Below are 22856 nucleotides of genomic sequence, written 5' to 3'. Positions count from 1 at the left end.
GGAATATTTAAACAATTGTGGCGCTTTTTTATCCCAATTGTGCAAGGAATTCCATCAACATAACTCACCAAGCGTTATTACACTGTTGAAAATCCTTTTCATCAACCTCATAGCACTGTGCGACCACACCTCCAACCACTTCGCGAGGCTGGCCATTTCGCCTATTTCTTCATGCGGAGGCTGCACTACTCCCACTCAGGTCCATGACTGGCTACTGGCAGAGCGGAAGTTGCACTAATCCCTAAACAAAAGCTTCAGCTGGTGGCAAAGTTTCGATATTTGATACCTGAGAAATTCCTGTTGAAGCACATGCTCTCTCTCTCTCTCTCTCTCTCTCTCTCTCAAGCAGTCACGTCATGTAGTGTGCCACTGCCAGGACTGTACGCACCGTTGGTCATTGTTGGTTTAAACCACAAACAAAGCAGCATTTACCTGGTAAACCCCAGGTGTGGATGTCTTGGAAATATTCCCGCACTCTATCAGACTGATTGAGTAATTAATTACATCGGTACCCTTTTTGTGGACAGTTTTTCCTTGCTTCCTATTGGTGGATAATAGAACTGGAATATTTGATGGGATGTTATCCTACAACCTCCCAGCCGGCCGGAGTGACCGAGCGTTTCTAGGCGCTTCAGTCTGGAACCGCGCGACTGCTACGGCCGCAGGTTCGAATCCTGCCTCGAGCATGGATGTGTGTGATGTCCTTAGGTTAGTTAGGTTTAAGTAGTTCTAAGTTCTAGGGGACTGATGTCCTGAGCTGTTAAGTCCCATAGTGCTCACAGCCATTTTTACAACCTCCCAGTATGCAAACCCTACTGTTATTTTTTTCACTTGCCTCCTATCGGTCGATACTAGTACAGTTACGTCATTTGGTAGAAAGTCCATTAAGTTGAAGGTAACTGAAAATTTCGAAGTTCAGTTCAGTTGCACGCTATGTCTATAAACAATCTGTGGAGAGTTTGTACTGGTGCTATAATGAGATGGAGATGGAGGAGAACGAGAAGGAAGGGTCTACTGCCTGATATGATAGAGACAACAGCAAATACCACTGAAAGACAGATCACTGTGACGTATTGAGAAGCACTAAACCTGACACACTTAAACCACCTCCTGATAGTCCACACACAGCGCACCTGTCCCCTAGTAAACCGCCATTGCCAACGCTCAGAGGCCAGAGAAAACTGTAGCAGCCATGGATGTGCGTGTATACCAGAATGCACCATCCAAGCCATGCGCGGAGTCCAGGGATAATTGAGTTGTAGGACTTCGTATTTCATCAATGCGTTCAGGACCAACACTTGGCAGTGATCAATACTGAATTGCTCAATTGGCCATGGAGAATACATGCAACACACGCGATCGAAAAGACAGCTCAACTCGTACTGAGTATCAGTTCGCTATTCAGCTATCCAGAGGGCATAATCGCCGGGAGTTGTCCTGCAGCTGTGCGCAAAAAACGACTAGTCCGCTGGCCTGAACTTTTCTTTGTCTCTACCACTCGCAAGAGCTTTTAGCCAGCAAACCCATTTGTTCTGGCCACAGTCTACCTCTGCCACGTGCTCCTCATGACGAACTTTGTCGTCCTAGGAAACCAGCGACGTATTTATCACTGTAATTACAATCACATAGTTCGATTGCAGCCCCAACCTGATAACATTAAACAGAGATCGAAGTAACAGAAACACCTCCTCCTGAGGACTGTGGCTCTGGAAATATCAATAACCCTCTTATGACTGGGCACCTCCTTATGGCTATCGATGCCTTGAAACTGCAGTCCCCCATGTCAAACCCATATCTCCCTTATGACTGGACACAGCCGTTTTCTTTGTACATGTTGAAACAATAACCACAGTCACTTCACACCCCCAAAACTAGCTTTATAAGCCTGCCATTCACACCGCCTACTAAGTACAATACTTCGCCAGTAACTGAATGCTGGTGGCTCCAAGCAATATTCAGTGGAAAACCGCGATGGATCGACATGCCTCATTTGTTTACCTTGCATGTGTGTCTTAGGAAGAGAGGCATAATCGTCTTATGAGCTACCAGATATTAAAAACACGATCGCAAAGACCGTGTTATTGTAACCCCGCATAAAAATCGGTCTTCGTTCTACAGACACCCAAGTATCAACAACGATATCCATGCTGAAAAGTATACCTTCCTTATAAATCGAGGTATGCTAATGCTTCTGAATAAAGTAGTCTTCCGCACAAATACCAAGATATTGAACGTGGATAGTGATTGCGGTTTCTGTATTAACAGACCGAAAGTGTAGGTGCACATTGCTAGCGATGTAAGCCCGTAATAAAAACAACACTATCACCGAATTTAGAAAGTGATGCAGCTAAGAAACATGGTACTAGTCCAATATTTGCAACTGCTTCTTGCAGCTGCTACGTATTTGTCACACTGACAAACAGCATTTGTAGCGTCTTCTATATCGATAGTATGTAGACAGTGTAACAGAGGTTCTGCGATATATCCACGTGGCTATAGGGGAGGTTGATGGTTGATTGAGAATGATCACATACAGTGGATGGTATGTTATATGAGCAATCACTTAAAAATGCATCACTAGATGGACCTCATAAAATATGTATAAAATCCCATGACTTCTCAGGTCTTTAGTGTAAAGCTTTCAGCCAGAAATGCTGTCTGGAATTTAGTACCATTCAGCCACATATTTTGGGGGCATCCTATCGCGTTGTCTTAATGATTACAGCGTCCAGTCCCGGTAGCTGAGTGGTCAGCTCGACAGAATGTCAATCCTAAGCGACCGGGTTCGATTCCCGGCTGGACTGGAGATTTTTTCCGCTCAGGGACTGGATGTTGTGTTGTTCTAACCATCATCATTTCATCCCCCATCGACGCGCAACTCGTCGAAGTGGCGTCAAACCGGAAATGTCGTCCTAACCGCCGTCTGCTTCACGTCTGCTGTGCAGCGAGCTACGTTATTTAAGTATTAACTGTATTTTTCTTACTTGTCACTTCTTTTACCGTGTGTTTTTGCTTTTAGGTAGCTTTAATTTTCGACTGCTATTAATAGTGTTCCATAGATTTCGTGTTAGTTTTGAATACAGTCAGAGAGAGTCCCTTTAGTGAGCCATAGTGCCAGTAGTGCTAGTGTTTGTTTTCAATACAGTCCAGAGACGGGTAGTGCTATTTTCATTGTTTTCTACAAGAAGTGGCTAGCAATCACAGTTTAGTCAATAATCAGCCGCCTTTAGTGAATTAGCAGTCTAGTTAAAAGTTTATTAAGTCTCTTCAGTAAATTAATTCCTTAGGATGGATAGGATGTGTGACTGCTGTGTACGGACGCACGAGGAGCTGGCCACTCTTCGCGAACAGCTGAGCGTGTTGATGGCCGCGGTCATCCGTCTTCAGGCTGCTACCTCGGAGTGTAGCGGCAGTGGGGAGTCTGGAGCGTCTCAAGGTACACCCCAGGTGTTACATGCTTCACCCACTGTCCCTGCTGTCAAGATATCTTCTCGGGTACCGGGCGCGGTTGGGCCACCCTCTCCGCAAGGGGAGTGGCGGGTTCAGTGGCGTTCGCGGCGCACGAGGCGGAGGGTCAATGTGGAGGCTGGCCGTGTGGCATCACCCGCTCTGTCTGTGAGTGGACATGTGGCTGCTCCTTCAGCAAGGTCCGAGCAGGCACACGGGGGGAGGGGTTTATTAGTTATTGGGAGCTCCAACTTTGGGGGGGGGGGGTGATGGAGCCCCTTAGGAAAATAGCGGAAAGGTCGGGGAAGAAGGCCAGTGTTCACTCTGTCTGCTTGCCGGGGGGTCTCATCCGAGATGTGAAGGAGGCCCTACCGGCGGCGATAGAGAGCACTGGGTGCACCTGACTGCAAATTGTTGCTCATGTCGGCACGAATGACTCCTGCCGTCTGGGTTGAGAGGTCATCCTCAGTTCGTACAAGCGGTTGGCGGAATTGGTGAAGGCGGAAAGCCTCGCTCGCGGGGTGGAATCTGAGCTAACTATTTGTAGTATCGTTCCCAGAACCGATCGCGGTCCTCTGGTTTGGAGCCGAGTGGAAGGCTTAAACCAGAGGCTCAGACGATTCTGCGGAGAGCTGGGGTGCAAGTTTCTTGACCTCCGCTATCGGATGCAGAAATGTAGGGTCCCCCTGAATAGGTCAGGCGTGCACTACAGGCCGGAAGCGGCTACAATGGTAGCGGAGTACGTGTGGAGTGCACATGGGGGTTTTTAGGTTAGAGAATTCCCTCCCTAGGCCCGACAAGACGCCTCCTGAGACGCGGCAAGGTAGGAGTAGGCAAAATGCAACAGGGTATAACAATATTAATGTGCTAATAGTAAACTGCAAGAGCATCTATAGAAAGGTCCCAGAACTGCTCTCATTAATAAACGGTCACAGCGCCCATATAGTACTAGGGACAGAAAGTTGGCTGAAACCAGACGTAAACAGTAATGAAATCCTAAACTCAGATTGGAATGTATACCGCAGAGACAGGCTGGACAGTGAACGGGGAGGCGTGTTTATAGCGATAAGAAGTGCAATAGTATCGAAGGAAATTGACGGAGATCCGAATTGTCAAATGATTTGGGTGAGGGTCAAGGATAAAGCAGGCTCAGACATCGTAATTGGATGTCTCTATAGGACCCCGGGCTCAGCACATGAAGAATAATTTGGAAAACATTTCGAGTACATTTCCCCACCATGTTAGAGTTCTGGGTGGAGATTTTAATTTGCCGGATACAGACTGGGTGACTCAAACGTTCATAACGGGTGGCAGGGACAAAGAATCCAGTGAAATTTTTTTAAGTGCTTTATCTGAAAACTACCTTGAGCAGTTAAACAGAGAACCGACTCGTGGCGATAACATATTAGACCTTCTGGTGACAAACAGACCCGAACTATTTGAATCAGTTAATGCAGAACAGGGAATCAGCGATCATAAAGCGGTTACTGCATCGATGATTTCAGCCGTAAATAGAAATATTAAAAAAGGTAGGAAGATTTTTCTGTTTAGCAAAAGTGACGAAACGCAGATTACAAAGTACCTGATGGCTCAACATAAAAGTTTTGTCTCAAATACAGATAGTGTTGAGAATCAGTAGACAAAGTTGAAAACCATCGTACACTATGCGTTAGATGAGTATGTGCCAAGCAAGATCGTAAGCGATGGAAAAGAGCCATCGTGGTACAACAACCGAGTTAGAAAACTGCTGCGGAAGCAAAGGGAACTTCACAGCAAACATAAACATAGCCAAAGCCTTCCAGACAAACAAAAATTACGCGAAGCGAAAGGTAGTGTGAGGAGGGCTATGCGAGAGGCGTTCAATGAATTCGAAAGTAAAGTTCTATGTACTGACTTGGCAGAAATCCTAAGAAATGTTGGTCCTATGTCAAAGCGGTAGGTGGATCAAAACAAAATGTCCACTCTGTGATCAAAATGGTACTGAAACAGAGGATGACAGACTAAAGGCCGAAATACTAAATGTCTTCTTCCAAAGCTGTTTCACAGAGGAAGACTGCACTGTACTTCCTTCTCTAGATTGTCGCACAGTTGACAAAATGGTAGATATCGAAATAGACGACAGAGGGATAGAGAAACAATTAAAATTGCTCAAAAGGGGAAAGGACGCTGGACCTGATGGGATACCAGTTTGATTTTACACAGAGTACGCTAAGGAACTTGCCCCCCTTCTTGCAGCAGTGTACCGTAGGTCTCTAGAAGAGCGAAGCGTTCCAAAGGATTGGAAAAGGGCACAGGTCCTCCCCGTTTTCAAGAAGGGACATCGAACAGATGTGCAGAACTATAGACCTATATCTCTAACGTCGATCAGTTGTAGAATATTGAAACACGTATTATGTTCGAGTACAATGTATTTTCTGGAGACTAGAAATCTACTCTGTGGGAATCAGCATGGGTTTCGAAAAAGACGGTCGTTTGAAACCCAGCTCGCGCTATTCGTCCACGAGACTCAGAGGGCCACAGACACTGGTTCACAGGTAGATGCCCTGTTTCTTGACTTCTGCAAGGCGTTTGACACAGTTCCCCACAGTCGTTTAACGAACAAAGTAAGAGCATACGGACTATCAGACCAATTGTGTGATTCGATTGAGGAGTTCCTAGATAACAGAACGCAACATGTCATTCTCAATGGAGAGAAGTGTTCCGAAGTAAGAGTGATTTCAGGTGTGCCGCTGGGGAGTGTCATAGGACCGTTGCTTTTCACAATAAATGACCTGGTGGATGACATCGGAAGTTCACTGAGGCTTTTTGCAGGTGATACTGTGGTGTATCGAGAGGTTGCAACAATGGAAAATTGTACTGAAATGCAGGAGGATCTGCAGCGAATTGACGCATGGTGCAAGGAATGGCAATTGAATCTCAATATAGACAAGTGTAATGTGCTGCGAATACATAGAAAGATAGATCCCTTATTTATCTACAAAATAGGTCAGCAACTGGAAGCAGTTAATTGCATAAATTATCTGGGAGTACGCATTAGGAGTGATTTAAAATGGAATGATCATATAAAGTTGATCGTCTGTAAAGCAGATGCCAGACCGAGATACGTTGGAAGAATCCCAAGGAAATGCAATCCGAAAAAAAAGGAAGTGGGCTGCAGTACGCTTGTTCGCCCACTGCTTGAATACTGCTCAGCAGTGTGGGATCCGCACCAGATAGGTTTGATAGAAGAGACAGAGAAGATCCAACGGAGAGCAGCGCGCTTCGTTACAGGATCATTTAGTAATCGCGAAAGCGTTACGGGATGAAAGATAAACTCCAGTGGAAGACTCTGCAGGAGAGACGCTCAGTAGCTCGGTACGGGCTTTTGTTAAAGTTTCGAGAACATACCTTCACCGAAGTGTCAAGCAGTATATTGCTCCCTCCTACGTATATCTCGCGAAGAGACCATGAGGATAAAATCAGAGAGATTAGAACCCCCACAGAAGCATACCGACAATGCATCTTTCTACGAACAATACGAGACTGGAATAGAAGGGAGAACCGATAGAGGTACTCAGGGTACCCACCTCCACACACCGTCAGGTGGCTTGCGGAGTATGAATGTAGATGTAGAAAGACTTGCACCCGGCGAACACTCTACCCGACGGGAGGCCACAGTGACACGAGATTCACATTTTCATGATTACAGCCACTGGTAGATTATATTCACGGCACTCTCCTATCTCAAAACTAGTTACCTCTTTCGATCCTGTCTGCTAAGGACCCTGTACGGCAAAACTCCATCGTGATGTTAATCAGTCCCTCTGCACCTTGTAACTCTCCCTCGGTCTCTGCCACGATCTCACTGCAGCCTTGTCCATGTGGTCATCACAGTTTGAGTCGTAACTGAGCCGAAGTTGGAGAAACAAACACGGAGAACTGAGTTAATGCAACGGGACCATCTTTTTACCGTGTGGTGGAAATGGGAACATTTTGTCGTAGCTCTGCTAACCGGGTGCAATGTGTAAAGCCAGTGCCAAACAAAGCTTTCTCCTGCGACACAAGCTAGTAGGAAAGACAGTACCAGCAGTTACAGTAGTGTTTATGAGGAAAGTTAGGTAGACTCCTCATAATATGTCAACTAGAAGATGGACAATGATTTTGCTACAGCTTTGAGGGATGTTTTCAAACTACAAATGGTTCAAATGTCTCTGAGCACTATGTGACTTAACTTCTGAGCTCATCAGTCGCCTAGAACTTAGGTTAGTTAGGTTTAATTAGTTCTAAGGACATCACACAAACATCCATGCCCGAGACAGGATTCTAACTTGCGACCGTAGCGGTCTCTCGGCTCCAGACTGTAGCGCCTAGAACCGCACGGCCACTCCGGCCGCCAGCGGCGGACTTAGCGCACAGCATCCCTCAGGGTGCATTTCTATCTGTCACGAAAACATTATCTCTATCTTCGTTATTTTGTACCATCCAATAGAAAGAAACTATGAGCTATAAAAACTTCACTCTCACCCAATAGAGAATTTGATAAGGTGTTACTGTGTTCCTCTCTTCCGATATGTCAAAAACAAGTACCGTCTGTGTGCTATGTGGTGATCCTACTGAAAATATACAGGTACTGCTTGACTGGAGCAGGTAACCAGTGATCGAAGTCGCTTCAGGACCTGCACTGTAGGACCACCATATCCCACAGACTATCAATTAAAATAGAGTGTCATTGGGCCTTTGTTTGATATGTTGCTTTCCGCTGTAACACATCGAAGTAGTATATGTCTGCAGCTTTGTACACCGCCATACTTGTTTTTTTTGTCCACCATGACTTCAAGGTCTCTGTCAGGTGTTAAACCGACATAAACACATTTCGATCCATTGGCTCTCACAGAATGCTGGACATTGCATGGAGTAAACTATGATGCTGTTCTCACAGCACACAGGATGGTTGAAATAAGAGAGAGGCGGTGTTTCTTACTGACAAAAATGTGGGAAACATCACAACATGTGGAAACTGGAAGAGTTTGCGGCATTGTGGAGCGTTTCCAAACAGCTATACACAGGTGATGACCTGTACATTTAATCTCATCTTCAATAGTGATGGGGGTAGCAGACGTCTTGGTGTTCCATTATGATTGAAACAGATATCACGTACATAGCTGCAATATAAGGAATCAGTGCTGGTCATCCCTGGAACGTGTTGCTCTCATAAAGACTCTCTCCCTCTCAAACAGGTGGAGTCGGTCAATCATTATGTGGTAATCAACCATGTACCAGTAGATGGAAAAGATGCCACCGATGCACTGTAATAAGCACCACAGTTGATGGTGCTATCAATTTCAGCAATATTATCAGTTTTCCATAATATCAACGCGGACCAGTGACATGGTGGCATGTTTCCCAGGTTCTACATCATCACTAAACTGCCCCCCTCTACTTTGCGAGTACCATTGCGAATGTAGATAGATGACTGGTGCATATGTACAAAAATTATCGATGAATGGATGTACTGCACAAAGTAGACCAGACAGCATCTCTACTTATGAAGTTAGGTTATCTACATATTTCTAGCAGTTTGATCATACTGCGTAATTAGTATTACGATTGCCCATCTTTCCCTGCGTGGATGTGGGTCACAGACTATTCTTGCATTGATTAGATAAAGTTGGATATTGAAAGGTCTCCTTGCACTGTCTTTGACCAACCCTCCCTAAAAACTGTCTCCTATTTCATTTTCAACTGACTAGAAGTAGGAGGTTATTATACCCATTAAACCCCAGGTCTCGTGAAGGAACAGAGAGAGCTGAATCCGTAACAGGTGTTCAGGGAGACTATTCCACACCAATCGTACTCACAGCGCATCTCCAGATGCAGACATGTGGAAGAGGTTAGCACCACTTATCGGTGTATGGTAGATATGAAAGTGTTGTGATGATATAACAGATGATCGTAAAGAAGAAATTTGTGCATGATTGAGCTCCAGACGAATGTAGTTTAGAACTGGTAGCACAGTAGATTCATATAAAATATTCCAAATTATTGGTCCTGTGTTTTGCGCCCATACAAGTAAGGTATCAGAAAGAGAGAAATGATCGTGGAACATAAACACATTCCAAGGGCTACATGGTCCTGCATTAAACACGCTATAATGCTAGAGCTGTGCTGCTTGTGACTTCTGAGTCGTGTGGAATACAACGCTGTTAATATTCCAGTGTAATAAAGCGCATGATATACACTCCTGGAAATGGAAAAAAGAACACATAGACACCGGTATGTCAGACCCACCATACTTGCTCCGGACACTGCGAGAGGGCTGTACAAGCAATGATCACACGCACGGCACAGCGGACACACCAGGAACCGCGGTGTTGGCCGTCGAATGGCGCTAGCTGCGCAGCATTTGTGCACCGCCGCCGTCAGTGTCAGCCAGTTTGTCGTGGCATACGGAGCTCCATCGCAGTCTTTAACACTGGTAGCATGCCGCGACAGCGTGGACGTGTCCTGTATGTGCAGTTGACGGACTTTGAGCGAGGGCGTATAGTGGGCATGCGGGAGGCCGCGTGGACGTACTGCAGAATTGCTCAACACGTGGGGCGTGAGGTCTCCACAGTACATCGATGTTGTCGCCAGTGGTCGGCGGAAGGTGCACGTGTCCGTCGACCTGGGACCGGACCGCAGCGACGCACGGATGCACGCCAAGACCGTAGGATCCTACGCAGTGCCGTAGGGGACCGCACCGCCACTTCCCAGCAAATTAGGGACACTGTTGCTCCTGGGGTATCGGCGAGGACCATTCGCAACCGTCTCCATGAAGCTGGGCTACGGTCCTGCACACCGTTAGGCCGTCTTCAACTCACGCCCCAACATCGTGCAGCCCGCCTCCAGTGGTGTCGCGACAGGCGTGAATGGAGGGACGAATGGAGACGTGTCGTCTTCAGCGATGAGAGTCGCTTCTGCCTTGGTGCCAATGATGGTCGTATGCGTGTTTGGCGCCGAGCAGGTGAGCGCCACAATCAGGAATGCATACGACCGAGGCACACAGGGCCAACACCCGGCATCATGGTGTGGGGAGCGATTTCCTACACTGGCCGTACACCTCTGGTGATCGTCGAGGGGACACTGAATAGTGCACGGTACATCCAAACCGTCATTGAACCCATCGTTCTACCATTCCTAGACCGGCAAGGGAACTTGCTCTTTCAACAGGACAATGCACGTCCGCATGTATTCCGTGTCACCCAACGTGCTCTAGAAGGTGTAAGTCAACTACCCTGGCCAGCAAGATCTCCGGATCTGTCCCCCATTGAGCATGTTTGGGACTGGATGAAGCGTCGTCTCACGCAGTGTGCACGTCCAGCACGAACGCTGATCCAACTGAGGCGCCAGGTGGAAATGGCATGGCAAGCCGTTCCACAGGACTACATCCAGCATCTGTACGATCGTCTCCATGGGAGAATAGCAGCCTGCATTGCTGCGAAAGGTGGATATACACTGTACTAGTGCCGACATTGTGCATGCTCTGTTGCCTGTGTCTATGTGCCTGTGGTTCTGTCAGTGTGATCATGTGATGTATCTGACCCCAGGAATGTGTCAATAAAGTTTCCGCTTCCTGGGACAATGAATTCACGGTGTTCTTATTTCAATTTCCAGGAGTGTACATTCTTCCTGTGACTTTCTTTATGGTGAACTAGGGTGACGCACTGTAAGGTGATAAAACTACTACCTATCACGCCAAAGAAGGCATTAATTCTTAGTAAGACAAACACTCCAACTTTGTAAACACCTGGTGTCATACACCTCTGTAAAAGTATGAAGGCCAATTACAGTTCAGAAATTGTGATCTTTTCACAACAGTCCCATAAAATGGTCGTCAGCAGGCAAAAATGCATACGAAGGAACAGCGACAGCTTACAAGGAAATAAGCACTACAGGCAGTGCCAGAGAATGTGTAACAGTCCTACAGTTTACCATAGCCCCTTGTAACCTTCCTCTTGCACACAGATGTCATGGTTCGATTATAGGTTGTATTGCTCATGTGCACGATAATATTGCCATCTCCGCTATTAAGGTGTCTTTATGTAGCGCCATTCTACCACCCTCCTCCAGAATATGCAGTCCTATTGATTTCGCTAGCTTCATATCTCATGGCATTCTTCTCTAATTTTGTATATTTAACTAGTTTTTCGTGATTTTACATATTTTATCGCATTTCCCTCAATTTCAACGTATTTCACATCAGTATCTCGTGATGAAATCGGTAAAATTCGAGAAAAACCTCGTATAATGCGTTATTCAATTTTTCGTCAAAGTTTCCCATAGGTGTGGTCGTAGTGCTGACATCCCATGTACTGTCTGATATACTACAAGAATATTGCGTTTATTGTACACCAAACTAATAAAAATCCCAAGACTTGCCCTTTCCCTTATGGTCCACATGCATGAATTTTGGATAGGCCGATCATTAAAAATATAGTAGCAGTCGATTAGTACCTGTATGAGACTCCACTACATCCATCATCTGCGCCAGCCGTTGAAAAACAATTCCGTGTGCTGATATGATCCATGAGAGAGGCTGTCTGCAGACTCATGTAGTGCAGCTCCCGTGGCTTTAGATATTGACTTGTGTTGTGCAACAAATCGCCTCCTTTGCTTTTTCTAATGTTTAGAATTAGCATTCAGTGTAATAGATAGTCTGAACACAAATCAAATGTGCTAATCAGACCCCTGCTGCAAGTATCGAGTCTCAACATCTGCATCTCTTGTAGATGCCCTGTGACACCGTTTGACGCTGATCCAAATCATCAACCTCCCTTCACTGGATATTTGTCTGCCGGCATTTACTTCTCACCATTCAGAACTTGTAGACTGACCTTAAACCCCTGTCTTCCCTCCATCCTCTGTTAGGACACCACAATATTTAAATTCGTGCTGCTAAAGATCATACCTATTTCGATATAACTTATATTACCAATATTTGTGCAAGACATTTCCAGGGGCAGATTTGGACAATCTATTGGTTATGAAATGAAGATCAAAGCTGAAGAAATTGCAAAAAGGAGGGAATTGAAGGACATGAGACCTGGATAAACTGAAAGAACCAGAGGTTGTACAGAGTTTCAGGGAGAGCATAACAGAACAATTGACAGGAATGGGGGAATGTAATACAGTAGAAGAAGAATGGGTAGCTTTGAGGGATGAAATAGTCAAGGCACCAGAGGATCAAGTAGGTAAAAACACGAGGGCTAGTAGAAATCCTTGGGTAACAGAAGAAATACTCAATTTAACTGATGAAGGGAGAAAAATATAAAAATGCAATAAATGAAGCAGGCAAAAAGGAATACAAACGTCTCAAAAATGAGATCGACAGCAAGTGGAAAATGACTAAGCAGGGATGGCTAGACTATAAATGTAAGGATATAGAGGCTTATCTCACTAGGGGTATGATAGATACTGCCTACAGGAAGATTAAAGAGACCTTTGGAGAAAGGAGAACCAATTGCATGGATATCAAGAGCTCAGATGGAAACCCAGTTCTAAGCATAGAAGGGAAAGCAGAAAGGTGGAAGGAGTATATAGAGGGTCTATACAAGGACAATGTACTTGAGGATAATATTATCGAAATGGAAGAAGATGTAGGAGAAGGTGAAATAGGAGATATGATACTGCATGTAGAGCTTCACAGAGCACTGAAAGACCTGAGTCGAAACAAGGCCCCGGGAGTAGACAAGATTCCATTAGAACTACTGACAGCCTTGGGAGAGTCAGTTCTGACAAAATTCTACCATTTGGTATGAGACAGGCGAAATACCCTCATACTTCAAGAAGAATATAATAATTCCAATCACAAAGAAAGCAGGTGTGGACAAATGTGAAAATTACCTATCAGTTTAATAAGTCACAGCGGTAAAATACTAACGCGCATTCTTTACAGACGAATGGATAAAACTTATAGAAGCCGACCTCGGGGAAGATCACCTTGGATTCCACAGTAATGTTGGAACACGTGAGGCAATACCTACCCTACGACGTATCTTAGAAGAAAGATTAAGGAAAGGCAAATCTACGATTCTAGCATTTGTAGACTTAGAGAAAGCTTTTGACAATGTTGGTTGTAATACTCTCTTTCAAAATCTGAAGGTGGCAGGGGTAAAATACAGGGAGCGAAAGGCTATTTATAATCTGTACAGAAATCAGATGGCAGTTATAAGAGTCGGGGGGTATGAAAGGGATGCAGTGGTTGGGAAGGGAGTGAGACAAGGTTGTAGCCTGTCCCCGTTGTTATTCAATCTATATATTGAGCAAGCAATGAAGGAAACAAAAGAAAAGTTCGGAGTAGGTATTAAAATCCATGGAGAAGAAATAAAAACTCTGACAGAATTACAATGTCATCGGCGAACGTCAGAGACAGCAAAGGACTTGGAAGAGCAGTTGAACGGAATGGACAGTGTCTTGAAAGGAGGATATAAGATGAACATCAACAAAAGCAAAACGAGGCTGATGCTGAGGGATTTCGATTAGGAAATGAGACACTTAAAGTTGTAAAGGAGTTTTGCTATTTGAAGAGCAAAATAACTGATGATGGCCGAAGTACAGAGGATATAAAATATAGAATGGGAATGGCAAGGAAAGCGTTGGTGAAGAAGAAAATTTTGTAAACATCGAGTATAGATTTAAATGTCAGGAAGTGGTTTCTGAAAATATTTGTATTGGAGTGTAGCCATGTATGGAAGTGAAACATGGACGATAAATAGCTTAGACAAGAAGAGAATAGACACTTCCGAAATGTGGTTCTACAGAAGAGTGCTGAAGATTAGATGGGTAGATCACATACTTAATGAGGAGGTATTGAATAGAATTGGTGAGAAGAGGAGCTTGTGGCACAACTTGACTAGAAGAAGGGATCGGTTGGTAGGACATGTTCTGAGACACCGAGGGATCACCAATTTAGTATCGGAGGGCAGCTTTGAGGGTAAAAAACGGCGAGGGAGACCAAGAGATGAATACACTAAGCAGATTCAGAAGGATGTAGGTTGCAGTAGGTACTGGCAGATGATGAAGCTTGCACAGGATAGAGTAGCATGGAGAGCTGCATCAGACCACTCTCAGGACTGAAGGCCAAAACAACAACCAATATTGTCTAGATTCTCCAGTAATAATAAACATGCAAGGTGTACGATTGCTCCTATCACACCTCCTTTTATACTCTAAAAATCCACAGTGATGGCACATGATCACCCCAATCAAACTATTTTGTGAGCTGGATGTCCATTGTACTAATTCACCAATAGCCCCAAGGAGGATGAAGCATTTTATGTGTTAAACTGTACCCAGTTATAAGGGGGATATTTCCAGAGTCGGTGTCCAATGTTATGAGATTAGGGCTGCAAGTGTAATATTTAATTCTAATTACAGCGATAAATAAATTTTGCTGGTTTCCTAGGACGACGCGGTTTCGAATGTGAGGCGTGTGCCAGAGGAGGCATGTGGCCAGAACAAATGGGCTTTTCTGGCAATCGGTGGTTACAACGAAAAGTTCCAGTAGGCCAGCTAGTCGGTTATTGCACACAGCTACAGGAGTAAGTCCCAGCCACAGTGCCCTTTCGATAGCTAAACAGCAATCTAATACACAGTGTGCATTGGGCTGTCTCTGTGATCGCATGTGTTGCATGTATTCCCCTTGGAAAATTGAGTCATTCAATATCGATAACTGCCAAGTGTTGGCAATGAACGTGTTGATAACATCCTAATTCCTACCACTCCAATCACTTCCAGACGCCCTCCACGTCAGGGTGGTGCACTCTGGCGGACACACGCGTCCACCAAACTGGCTACGGCCGTCCGACCTCTGAGCGTTGGCGCTGGTTGCTCATGAGGAGATTGGCGAGTGACGTGTGGACACTGGGCATGTGCATTCAGGATGTATTTCAGCGATATCCAACATCTGGCCATGACAACTACTGCTACGGCCTGGATTGTGGTATTTTCTGTGTCTTTGTCCTATCCCCTAACACACCCTTTCTCCTCCTCCTCCTCCTCCTCCTTCCGAATGTAGTGGAGAGAACCAATTTAGGAATTCTACAAAGGTTTAAAAATCCAATCGCAATATCCAATCCCCGTTTAATCAATTTATTGTTGTTGCTTTATTGCGAGCACACATACCAGTCCGAAATCTCCTCAGATTTTGTATGGACACAGCATGCAGCTGAGCTGAAATTTGAAATTTTCAGCTACCTCCAGCTTAATGGACTTTCTATAAATGACTTAACTGTATCAGTATACACCAATAGGAGGCAACGGGAAAAAATAACAGTAGGGTTCGGAAATTGGGAAGCTGTAGGATCGAATCCCATCAAATATTCTAATCCTAGTAATCCACCAATAGAAAGCAACGGAAAACTGTCCCACACGAAGGGCATCGATTTAATTAATTAGACAATCAATCTGATGGAGATATTACCTCACTCTAAGAAATGCACAGGTGGGGTTTACTAGGTAAATGCTGCTTTGTGTGTGATTCGATCCGACCACGGCCAATGGTGCATGCAGTCCTAGCAGGGTTACACTACAGGACATGACCGGTTGTGAGGAGGGGGGGTGGAGGGAGAGAGAGGGGGATAGGGGAAAGAGAGAGAGCGCATGTGCTTGAACAGGAATTTCTCAGCAATCAAATAATAAAGGACAGCCACCATCAGAAGCTCTTTTGTTTGGGGATTACTGCAACGTCTGCTCTCATAGTGGCCAGTCACAGACCTGAGCAGGGGTAGCGTGGCCTCCACATATAGTAATACGTGGAATGACAAGCCCAGTGAAGTGTTTGGGCGTGTGGGCTAAAAAAAAATTTCGAAGTTGTTTAATATTCCAAGTATCTTCTCACCCTCAAAGAATTTGTAGGGAATGGAATTTTGTCTATTTAAATATTTAAAGTAAATAAATGAACTATATGATATACACTGCCTTGTATCCCTTAAATTGTTTAAATAAAGAATCTTTCACACATTGTCTTGTGTATGAGAAACTTTTTAACTCTTTATTTGGCAAATGGTGAAAATAAAAAAAAAATTAAGTGCTTATATCTATTTATTATACTTAAAGAAATACAATTCAGTCAGTTTTAGAAATTTTTGACAAAAATTATGAAAATTATGAAACGTTGCTTACAAGCAACATTGCCAGCAGTAGATCACACTTATACATATCATAGGAAAAAGGAGTTTGCCGATAACCTCAAGCAAAATGTTTGCCGTACGTGAATAATTTAATTTATAAACACATTTATGCATTCCTGCTGCGTAATAGAACTGTTTTATTTTCCTTCTTGTTCTTCTTGCAATGGAATTTTTGGAAACAGTTCCTCTTTGGATCGAAGTACAATACTAGATTGCAACTGGAACACATGACTGTAGAATATTCAGAAGGACAATAACGACAACGACCTTTGGGACCATATACAGGCCAATGCTCCATATTATCAAATCGGACATCTTGTGTAACAGTCGGAGCTGTTGCCTTCCTACTCTTCTTTTATGGTGGTGGTTTGTCTGTTGAAGGTCTTCCTACTTTACTTTTACCTGAAAATATCAAACCATTGGCAGTATCTGCCCTAAATGACTTTGATGAGGTCTTCTTGTCCAGAGATTCTCTTCGAAAAATGCAGGCAAGCATTTAAAACACTCAGATCTAGAATAAATCCAAACCATCTCATGTACCATCGCCTAGTTTTCATTGGTACTCTGTAGAGCTCTATCAGCATACCAGCAAGATCAACTCCTCCCATGTGCTTGTTGTACTGACGTACAATACTGGGACAGGGCACATCAATTCCTTTTTGATTGCTGTCCCATCGTTTTCCTGTTGAGAGTGGTTGGACACCAAAAAACGAGCTTGCAAGTGTCACGATTTTATAGCCTGCCCACCTTACTAAAATGAGGTCTGAGTGACTGTCCTTCCTGTAGTCATAGCTGACTCGTCATTCAGTAACCGCTTCTCGTCATGTAGAGGACAGTTCTTTATTCAGTTCTTCCTTATGGTGCCCATGGACTCAATGTTTTGATGTTTTTTAAGTATGTTTTAAGTTCAAGGCTGTAAAATAAATTGTCAAAATAAAAGTGTTCCAATTCCATTATTTTCACGTCATCAGCAAGATCAGTTATCATCCCCTTGCCAGTATAGGGAAGAAAATCATAGACAACTCTAGACACACCAGCACGAACAAAAATCTTAAAACGCCACTTGTGTGGCTTATTTGAATATATTGGCGCAAATTACCTGCTCTTGTACCTTTATATGCAACCATCTTCTCATCTGTAGAAAATGCCGACTCTTGTTTCTGCTCACGGCAGTTCTATACAATTGACTCAAGAACAGGTCTTATTTTCAAAAGTCTGTCAGAACAGTTCACAGCATTCTCATTGCTCGTAAAATGCAGGTATCGGCGGAGTTTCTGAAAGCGCTTCAAACTGAAAATGCTGGTGAATTTTTCACAGTTCATTGACTGAGACCAATAGTCAGTCTACTAAGACATAGAAACAAGACCCATGTATATCAGAACACCGAACAATTTTTCTATTTAATTTATATTGCTGTTTACTGACGTGTAGTTCGTTGGTCAGAGTTTAAGTTCGTTTCCTGCACAATTTTGTCAATTAGTTCTGAATCAAAGAATCTTCTGAAATAACCCAGTGGTGTATTGCCTTCATCAGAAAACAAAGGAGAGAGACTTTCTGCCCTAGCAGTTGTATCTTCCTTTACCCACATGTATGTGACTGCTTTTTTAATTTACTTTTTCACTTGACTGCCACTTGCACTAGAAGGATTCACTGCAGAAGGTCCTTGCACATATTCAGCTTCTGAGATTTCACTTCCTAAATCAGAATCAGTGTCTGGTATAACTTGGTTATGGAACTGAGATTGACGCTCTGGAATCACTACAGCCTGCCAAAGCTTCGAGTTCAGTGTCTTCAGATTCACTTAGATCAGACAAAGCCGGGTTTTCTAGTGGAACTACTATTCCTCTCGCTTTTTCGATTCCATAAAATATTCTGGAATCCATTGCTAAAAAGCCCCTAAAAATAAAAATATCTTCTCTGTCACACCGTAAACATGTGTAATATACTAATGGCACATGTCCTAACTATAGGCAATGTTGCTCACAGGCAACATAAAAGTTTTATACTACTTACGTATTTCCAAACAAAGATTGAAATATTTCTGCTGTAAACTTACCTCTGGGTATATCTTGCCAGTAATCTTAGCAGTTTTTCTTCAATCTATTTAAATCCACTCTTTTAAAACCAAAATAAGACACCTCTGTTGCTCACACGAGGAGATGTCTGTAACACCACTGCACAAACTGCTATCTCGTGTGGAAAACCTTAAGCTATTACAAAAACTGGCGTTCGCAGTGTGTAAAGGAATGTTGCCTGGAGGCAGTAATACCAGTGAAATGCACTGGGAAGAGTTTGTTGTCCCATAAGGCCAAGGTAAATGTGATGTTGCTTGGAAGCAACACTGCCAAATAAAGGGTTAAACAATATTCCGTACACTGCAATCAATTTTCCACCTGCTAGCCAATCAATTGGGTCTTTTTCCAGACAAATTCCTGGAGGGGGAGGGGAGGGGAACTGCTGGGGGTGTCCCAGATAGGGAGGGGTTAATTAATTGGTCGATTTAATTAATTAGTCAAATGGGCCCATATCATAAGTGTGCTTGTATTGCGAGACAATTTCCAGAGGGGTGGTGGAGAAGGAGGAGAAGTGGGGAGAAGGAGAGGGAAGGGAGGAGTATGGAGGGTTTCTTGGAATGACGGATTATCCTCAGATGGTCATAATCCACTTAGCAAAATAGTAAGTTAAGGACTCGTCAATCAAAAGAGAACAATAGGTTTTCCACTGAATGTATGCTTGATCCTGATGTAGGCAACCTGCGCTAACAAAATGTGCTGATCCTTTCCTTACCCAACTACTCCTGTTCACAGACAAATGTGAGTTCACTGGGGAGGGACTATGTTCTGAATTCGCTAAACAGCCATGTCTGGCAGCCAAAAACCCTCATGCTAAGCACATTCCGAGGCTTCGGTGCCTGTTGGATATTTGTTTGTTGGCAGGCATTCCAGACTGTCGTGTAACTGGGCCGTACCTCCTTCCACTCTAACTGGTCTTGCATATCTTATGTTTCTACAAAAGATATTGGGGCCGTTCTTGAAAGCTGTGCCACTGATTGCCCATCAGGAAATGTGGTTTCAGCATGATGATGCACCAACTCGCTTGTATCGTGCAGTTCGCAGACATCTGAACAAACGATATGGTGACAGATGGACAGGGCGAGGAGTCTTAACACAAACAAATGTGCTTAAGTGATAAACAGGTGTTCCGTTATGTTTCATTTCGAATTGTTTTGTATTGCCTTATGCGTAATTTAATCCCTCAAACAGAAGTGGATGAGTTAAAAATCGAAGTTGAAACCATTGTACAACTGAAACGGTACATTCCTGGGCATGGGTTTGTACTCAAAATATTCTTTCCTGTCTCCCTTCTACAAGTCCTAGAAGTTTGTCCGAACACCCGGCATTCAGATTTTTAGTTCGACTATCGATCGTTTATATGCTTGGACAGCGTTTTGTGTTTGTTCTTAGTTTTGACAATTATTAGCGAAAAGTGTTTTACCGTGGAACACACTTCAGACTTTCACACTTTAATAGACCTTTACTCCATTTTGTTATTCTATTTTGAAATGACAGCATTCACTTTAGGAGTGGTGCACTTTCTTTCTGAAATTACAATTACTCCGGAAAAGTAAGATTTTTGACAAATGAGAGACTGTTCCAAGATACAACATGGTCATGTACCTAGGTACAAATATCAGTTCAAATCGTTGCAATCGAGAAAAAATTTTGTCAGTAGTGTATTTCTCTATGAGAAATGTCTTACGTTATTACTCTACTCCACAAGAATAATCAGCAAGCGAAATCAATCGTTTTATCAAAAACCAGTTAGAAGTTAACAACGATCTGAAATAGAAGCTGTTGCAGCTATCACAAATTTCCCTTTTCGAGACAGGTAACTTCGTTAATACATTACATAAACTTACTTCTTTTGCAAATCTCATATACTCCATGGTGCAAGGTCTTCCGTTTGAAGGTACGAGATGGTTTGTGACTCACGAACTATAACTTATTCATCCACACGTTATGTAACTAGTCAAAATTTAACAATATTTTATTCACCACAAAATTCTTTAACCTTAGAACAGACAGTATCCTCCAAATATCTTTAATATATTACACAACACTAAATATGTAGAACTCGTTATATTTGCAAACCCTGCAGAAAACAAAACCTCAGGCCCCACAACAGCAGCAGTCGAAAATGCCAGGAACTACTTACCGCGTCCTCTAGTACGCGTTGCTTCATACAGTTCTAAAATCGGTGACTAACTGAAACACCGACCAAGAAAGAAGATGTGTTTGTAGGTACACTATCCTATGCCCCCCCCCCTCCCCCTATTCTCATATTGTCATAGCCGGAGCAGCAGAAACCGATATTGCTTACATACAGTTGTAGTCAGTTTCGTATTCTAGGATCCCAGTCACATTTCTTTGGAATAGTAAATAGCGTTTTCAGGAGCTCTTTATTTTAGTCTCTGAAAGTACCGGTTCACATGCGATTAACTTTAATCTTCAGCATATACTCGAGAAATGAAGATCAAGTACTTTCAACTAAATTCAGTCCTTCATACAATAAAGCAGCCGCCACAGTGGTATGGAATCAGCTCCCGTGGTCTCACTTCACCCCAATAGACCCCGTCAGACCTTTTTCGTTTTCGATTATAGTGCTTTGCGAAACTCCGGGCCAAAGTAACTTTCACATGTTGTGTCACTGTCAAGCAAAATAGAAATAATTGCTGCTGCATGGTACAGATGGTAACAAAGAAACATGCAATGATACGAACATAACTGACGTTTTTGTTCAAAGACAGTAGTCACATTGCAAAAGGCGGAACGTGTTCTCCATAAAGCATGTGGTCACCAAACACAGCTATGCGTGCTCTGTAACCAGCTCCCAAGCTGGGCACGAGGTTGGTAAGGAAATGTGGTAGAGCGTTCCATTCCTCAACATGTTTGACTGAGAACTCTGGATGGTCGCTGGACTATGTAGGCGAGCTGCGGTATGTACCCCAATGCATAACGACGTGGCCCACGGGGTTTAAGTTTGCCGAACATGCACTCATTCAAAGACCTCCTACACCAGTGCTTTCGATGCGATCACGCATTGTCGTTCTTAAAAGTACAGTGAGGGTCGCATACAGCCTGAAAAGATACGCATGGGAAACGAATGCAGTGTCACAATGCCGCTGACCTGCGAGTGTACCATGATCAATTTGCCCAACCAACGGTATGCCTCTCCAAAACATAACACGTGAGCGCATCGGAACGATTATATGGAGAATTCTCGTCGTACCCTCATATGGCCAGAAGTGGGAGCACGTAATGCACCCAGGAACGTCGCCGAATTTCAAGATCACTTACTGTCCTCCTGTTTTTGAGGGGCAAGACGACCCGCAAATAATAAATATAACCTCTTGTATTCGTAAGCTGTTCATCGCAAGGAGACGGTATTTGCGTTGTGTACAGCGGCCAAAATGAACGATCAGTTACTTAACACAATTCCCTCGTCTTGTATGATTATAGAGATCGTTTATTTATTGGCGAGAGATAGTGATTTCGATTTTCCCTTGGTTTGTATTGTTTCAAGATACAGAGATCACAGCTTCCGCAGCAAAAGGAGGAAAAAAGGTCATGCGGACATATGGCCAGAAATGCGTTCCCAGTGAGGTAGGCCATTTTGATGGCGAAGGTAAGAGATCATTATCAGAGAAGGTATCAATGACACTTGAGAGCGCACCAGACGAATGGGAATGTTCTGCCTCTATCAGTGTTCCAGCTGCACACTCTAGGGGGCGCAATGTTATCCACGAGGGCGGTGCACTCGCACTTTGTTATCAGGGGCAACGGCCGTGCACCGCAAAGTTATGTGCAGACTATGAACGTAACTATACAGCCGATTTTGGTAGGCTTTACGTTAGTCAAATATTCGAATCAGTTACATTTTCTGAAAATTTGAAGCAAACCATGTTAATAAGCCAGTATCTTTCACTAATACCTCATTTATCGCTTTCGCCGGCCGTTGTGGCCGATCGTTTCTAGGCGCTTCAGTCCGGAACCGCGCTGCTGCTACGATCGCAGGTTCGAATCCTGCCTCGGGCATGGATGTGTGTGCTGTCCTTAGAACTACTTAAACCTAACTACCCTAGGTCTAGGGGACTGATGACCTCAGATGTTAAGTCCCATAGTACTCAGAGCCATTTGAACCATTTATCACTATCTCTGTTGGTGTCTCGTTGTTTACATTGACAATAATTCATTAAGATCA

The sequence above is a fragment of the Schistocerca gregaria genome, chromosome 10, assembly GCF_023897955.1.
Source record: "Schistocerca gregaria isolate iqSchGreg1 chromosome 10, iqSchGreg1.2, whole genome shotgun sequence".
Taxonomy (NCBI): Eukaryota; Metazoa; Arthropoda; class Insecta; order Orthoptera; family Acrididae; genus Schistocerca; species Schistocerca gregaria.
The sequence above is the reverse complement of the archived record's forward strand: the minus strand, read 5'-3'. Positions refer to the sequence as shown.